Here is a 6,713-nt window from a genome sequence, read left to right as displayed (position 1 = left end):
CATTACCACACTCATCAGAGGCTGACACTCTGCTCTGCATTACCACACTCATCAGAGGCTGACACTCTCCTCTGCATTACCACACTCACCAGAGGCTGACTCCCTCCTCTGCATTACCACACTCACCAGAGGCTGACACTCTGCTCTGCATTACCACACTCATCAGAGGCTGACACTCTGCTCTGCATTACCACACTCACCAGAGGCTGACTCTCTGCTCTGCATTACCACACTCACCAGAGGCTGACACTCTCCTCTGCATTACCACACTCACCAGAGGCTGACACTCTGCTCTGCATTACCACACTCATCAGAGGCTGACACTCTCCTCTGCATTACCACACTCACCAGAGGCTGACTCTCTGCTCTGCATTACCACACTCACCAGAGGCTGACTCCCTCCTCTGCATTACCACACTCACCAGAGGCTGACACTCTGCTCTGCATTACCACACTCACCAGAGGCTGACACTCTCCTCTGCATTACCACACTCACCAGAGGCTGACTCTCTGCTCTGCATTACCACACTCACCAGAGGCTGACTCTCTGATCTGCATTACCACACTCACCAGAGGCTGACACTCTCCTCTGCATTACCACACTCACCAGAGGCTGACTCTCTGCTCTGCATTACCACACTCACCAGAGGCTGACTCTCTGATCTGCATTACCACACTCACCAGAGGCTGACACTCTCCACTGCATTACCACACTCACCAGAGGCTGACTCTCTGCTCTGCATTACCACACTCACCAGAGGCTGACTCCCTCCTCTGCATTACCACACTCACCAGAGGCTGACTCTCTGCTCTGCATTACCACACTCACCAGAGGCTGACACTCTCCTCTGCATTACCACACTCATCAGAGGCTGACTCTCTGCTCTGCATTACCACACTCACCAGAGGCTGACTCCCTCCTCTGCATTACCACACTCACCAGAGGCTGACACTCTCCTCTAAATTACCACACTCACCAGAGGCTGACACTCTCCTCTGCATTACCACACTCATCAGAGGCTGACTTTCTGCTCTGCATTACCACACTCACCAGAGGCTGACTCTCTGCTCTGCATTACCACACTCACCAGAGGCTGACTCCCTCCTCTGCATTACCACACTCACCAGAGGCTGACACTGCTCTGCATTACCACACTCATCAGAGGCTGACTCTCTGATCTGCATTACCACACTCACCAGAGGCTGACTCTCTGCTCTGCATTACCACACTCACCAGAGGCTGACTCCCTCCTCTGCATTACCACACTCACCAGAGGCTGACACTCTGCTCTGCATTACCACACTCATCAGAGGCTGACACTCTGCTCTGCATTACCACACTCACCAGAGGCTGACTCTCTGCTCTGCATTACCACACTCACCAGAGGCTGACTCTCTGATCTGCATTACCACACTCACCAGAGGCTGACTCTCTGATCTGCATTACCACACTCACCAGAGGCTGACACTCTCCTCTACATTACCACACTCACCAGAGGCTGACTCTCTGCTCTGCATTACCACACTCACCAGAGGCTGACACTCTCTGCATTACCACACTCACCAGAGGCTGACACTCTGCTCTGCATTACCACACTCACCAGAGGCTGACTCTCTGCTCTGCATTACCACACTCACCAGAGGCTGACTCCCTCCTCTGCATTACCACACTCACCAGAGGCTGACTCTCTGCTCTGCATTACCACACTCACCAGAGGCTGACTCTCTGCTCTGCATTACCACACTCACCAGAGGCTGACACTCTCCTCTGCATTACCACACTCACCAGAGGCTGACACTCTGCTCTGCATTACCACACTCACCAGAGGCTGACTCTCTGCTCTGCATTACCACACTCACCAGAGGCTGACACTCTCCTCTGCATTACCACACTCACCAGAGACTGACACTCTCCTCTAAATTACCACTCTCACCAGAGGCTGACACTCTCCTCTGCATTACCACACTCATCAGAGGCTGACTCTCTGCTCTGCATTACCACACTCACCAGAGGCTGACTCTCTGATCTGCATTACCACACTCACCAGAGGCTGACACTCTCCTCTGCATTACCACACTCACCAGAGGCTGACACTCTCCTCTAAATTACCACACTCACCAGAGGCTGACACTCTCCTCTGCATTACCACACTCATCAGAGGCTGACTCTCTGCTCTGCATTACCACACTCACCAGAGGCTGACTCTCTGATCTGCATTACCACACTCACCAGAGGCTGACACTCTCCTCTGCATTACCACACTCACCAGAGGCTGACACTCTCCTCTAAATTACCACACTCACCAGAGGCTGACACTCTCCTCTAAATTACCACACTCACCAGAGGCTGACTCTCTGCTCTGCATTACCACACTCACCAGAGGCTGACACACTCCTCTGCATTACCACACTCACCAGAGGCTGACACTCTCCTCTAAATTACCACACTCACCAGAGGCTGACACTCTCCTCTGCATTACCACACTCATCAGAGGCTGACTCTCTGCTCTTCATTACCACACTCACCAGAGGCTGACTCTCTGATCTGCATTACCACACTCACCAGAGGCTGACACTCTCCTCTGCATTACCACACTCACCAGAGGCTGACACTCTCCTCTAAATTACCACACTCACCAGAGGCTGACACTCTCCTCTGCATTACCACACTCATCAGAGGCTGACTCTCTGCTCTGCATTACCACACTCACCAGAGGCTGACTCCCTCCTCTGCATTACCACACTCACCAGAGGCTGACTCTCTGCTCTGCATTACCACACTCACCAGAGGCTGACACTCTCCTCTGCATTACCACACTCATCAGAGGCTGACACTCTGCTCTGCATTACCACACTCATCAGAGGCTGACACTCTCCTCTGCATTACCACACTCACCAGAGGCTGACTCCCTCCTCTGCATTACCACACTCACCAGAGGCTGACACTCTGCTCTGCATTTACACACTCATCAGAGGCTGACACTCTGCTCTGCATTACCACACTCACCAGAGGCTGACTCTCTGCTCTGCATTACCACACTCACCAGAGGCTGACACTCTCCTCTGCATTACCACACTCACCAGAGGCTGACACTCTGCTCTGCATTACCACACTCATCAGAGGCTGACACTCTCCTCTGCATTACCACACTCACCAGAAACTGACTCTCTGCTCTGCATTACCACACTCACCAGAGGCTGACTCCCTCCTCTGCATTACCACACTCACCAGAGGCTGACACTCTGCTCTGCATTACCACACTCACCAGAGGCTGACACTCTCCTCTGCATTACCACACTCACCAGAGGCTGACTCTCTGCTCTGCATTACCACACTCACCAGAGGCTGACTCTCTGATCTGCATTACCACACTCACCAGAGGCTGACACTCTCCTCTGCATTACCACACTCACCAGAGGCTGACTCTCTGCTCTGCATTACCACACTCACCAGAGGCTGACTCTCTGATCTGCATTACCACACTCACCAGAGGCTGACACTCTCCACTGCATTACCACACTCACCAGAGGCTGACTCTCTGCTCTGCATTACCACACTCACCAGAGGCTGACTCCCTCCTCTGCATTACCACACTCACCAGAGGCTGACTCTCTGCTCTGCATTACCACACTCACCAGAGGCTGACACTCTCCTCTGCATTACCACACTCATCAGAGGCTGACTCTCTGCTCTGCATTACCACACTCACCAGAGGCTGACTCCCTCCTCTGCATTACCACACTCACCAGAGGCTGACACTCTCCTCTAAATTACCACACTCACCAGAGGCTGACACTCTCCTCTGCATTACCACACTCATCAGAGGCTGACTTTCTGCTCTGCATTACCACACTCACCAGAGGCTGACTCTCTGCTCTGCATTACCACACTCACCAGAGGCTGACTCCCTCCTCTGCATTACCACACTCACCAGAGGCTGACACTCTGCTCTGCATTACCACACTCACCAGAGGCTGACTCCCTCCTCTGCATTACCACACTCATCAGAGGCTGACTTTCTGCTCTGCATTACCACACTCACCAGAGGCTGACTTTCTGCTCTGCATTACCACACTCACCAGAGGCTGACTCTCTGCTCTGCATTACCACACTCACCAGAGGCTGACACTCTCCACTGCATTACCACACTCACCAGAGGCTGACTCTCTGCTCTGCATTACCACACTCACCAGAGGCTGACTCCCTCCTCTGCATTACCACACTCATCAGAGGCTGACTCTCTGCTCTGCATTACCACACTCACCAGAGGCTGACACTCTCCTCTGCATTACCACACTCATCAGAGGCTGACTCTCTGCTCTGCATTACCACACTCACCAGAGGCTGACTCCCTCCTCTGCATTACCACACTCACCAGAGGCTGACACTCTCCTCTAAATTACCACACTCACCAGAGGCTGACACTCTCCTCTGCATTACCACACTCACCAGAGGCTGACTCTCTGCTCTGCATTACCACACTCACCAGAGGCTGACTCCCTCCTCTGCATTACCACACTCACCAGAGGCTGACACTGCTCTGCATTACCACACTCATCAGAGGCTGACTCTCTGATCTGCATTACCACACTCACCAGAGGCTGACTCTCTGCTCTGCATTACCACACTCACCAGAGGCTGACTCCCTCCTCTGCATTACCACACTCACCAGAGGCTGACACTCTGCTCTGCATTACCACACTCATCAGAGGCTGACACTCTGCTCTGCATTACCACACTCACCAGAGGCTGACTCTCTGCTCTGCATTACCACACTCACCAGAGGCTGACTCTCTGATCTGCATTACCACACTCACCAGAGGCTTAATCTCTGATCTGCATTACCACACTCACCAGAGGCTGACACTCTCCTCTACATTACCACACTCACCAGAGGCTGACTCTCTGCTCTGCATTACCACACTCACCAGAGGCTGACACTCTGCTCTGCATTACCACACTCACCAGAGGCTGACACTCTGCTCTGCATTACCACACTCACCAGAGGCTGACTCTCTGCTCTGCATTACCACACTCACCAGAGGCTGACTCCCTCCTCTGCATTACCACACTCACCAGAGGCTGACTCTCTGCTCTGCATTACCACACTCACCAGAGGCTGACTCTCTGCTCTGCATTACCACACTCACCAGAGGCTGACACTCTCCTCTGCATTACCACACTCACCAGAGGCTGACACTCTGCTCTGCATTACCACACTCACCAGAGGCTGACTCTCTGCTCTGCATTACCACACTCACCAGAGGCTGACACTCTCCTCTGCATTACCACTCTCACCAGAGGCTGACACTCTCCTCTGCATTACCACACTCACCAGAGGCTGACTCTCTCCTCTGCATTACCACACTCATCAGAGGCTGACTCTCTGCTCTGCATTACCACACTCACCAGAGGCTGACTCTCTGATCTGCATTACCACACTCACCAGAGGCTGACACTCTCCTCTGCATTACCACACTCACCAGAGGCTGACACTCTCCTCTAAATTACCACACTCACCAGAGGCTGACACTCTCCTCTGCATTACCACACTCATCAGAGGCTGACTCTCTGCTCTGCATTACCACACTCACCAGAGGCTGACACTCTCCTCTAAATTACCACACTCACCAGAGGCTGACACTCTCCTCTGCATTACCACACTCATCAGAGGCTGACTTTCTGCTCTGCATTACCACACTCACCAGAGGCTGACTCTCTGCTCTGCATTACCACACTCACCAGAGGCTGACTCCCTCCTCTGCATTACCACACTCACCAGAGGCTGACACTCTGCTCTGCATTACCACACTCACCAGAGGCTGACTCCCTCCTCTGCATTACCACACTCACCAGAGGCTGACACTCTCCTCTAAATTACCACACTCACCAGAGGCTGACACTCTCCTCTGCATTACCACACTCATCAGAGGCTGACTTTCTGCTCTGCATTACCACACTCACCAGAGGCTGACTCTCTGCTCTGCATTACCACACTCACCAGAGGCTGACTCCCTCCTCTGCATTACCACACTCACCAGAGGCTGACACTCTGCTCTGCATTACCACACTCACCAGAGGCTGACTCCCTCCTCTGCATTACCACACTCATCAGAGGCTGACTTTCTGCTCTGCATTACCACACTCACCAGAGGCTGACTCTCTGCTCTGCATTACCACACTCACCAGAGGCTGACACTCTCCACTGCATTACCACACTCACCAGAGGCTGACTCTCTGCTCTGCATTACCACACTCACCAGAGGCTGACTCCCTCCTCTGCATTACCACACTCACCAGAGGCTGACTCTCTGCTCTGCATTACCACACTCACCAGAGGCTGACACTCTCCTCTGCATTACCACACTCATCAGAGGCTGACTCTCTGCTCTGCATTACCACACTCACCAGAGGCTGACTCCCTCCTCTGCATTACCACACTCACCAGAGGCTGACACTCTCCTCTAAATTACCACACTCACCAGAGGCTGACACTCTCCTCTGCATTACCACACTCATCAGAGGCTGACTTTCTGCTCTGCATTACCACACTCACCAGAGGCTGACTCTCTGCTCTGCATTACCACACTCACCAGAGGCTGACTCCCTCCTCTGCATTACCACACTCACCAGAGGCTGACACTGCTCTGCATTACCACACTGATCAGAGGCTGACTCTCTGATCTGCATTACCACACTCACCAGAGGCTGA

The sequence above is a fragment of the Bacillus rossius genome, chromosome 3 (assembly GCF_032445375.1).
Source record: "Bacillus rossius redtenbacheri isolate Brsri chromosome 3, Brsri_v3, whole genome shotgun sequence".
NCBI classification, from domain to species: domain Eukaryota; kingdom Metazoa; phylum Arthropoda; class Insecta; order Phasmatodea; family Bacillidae; genus Bacillus; species Bacillus rossius.
This window is presented reverse-complemented; position numbering follows the sequence as displayed.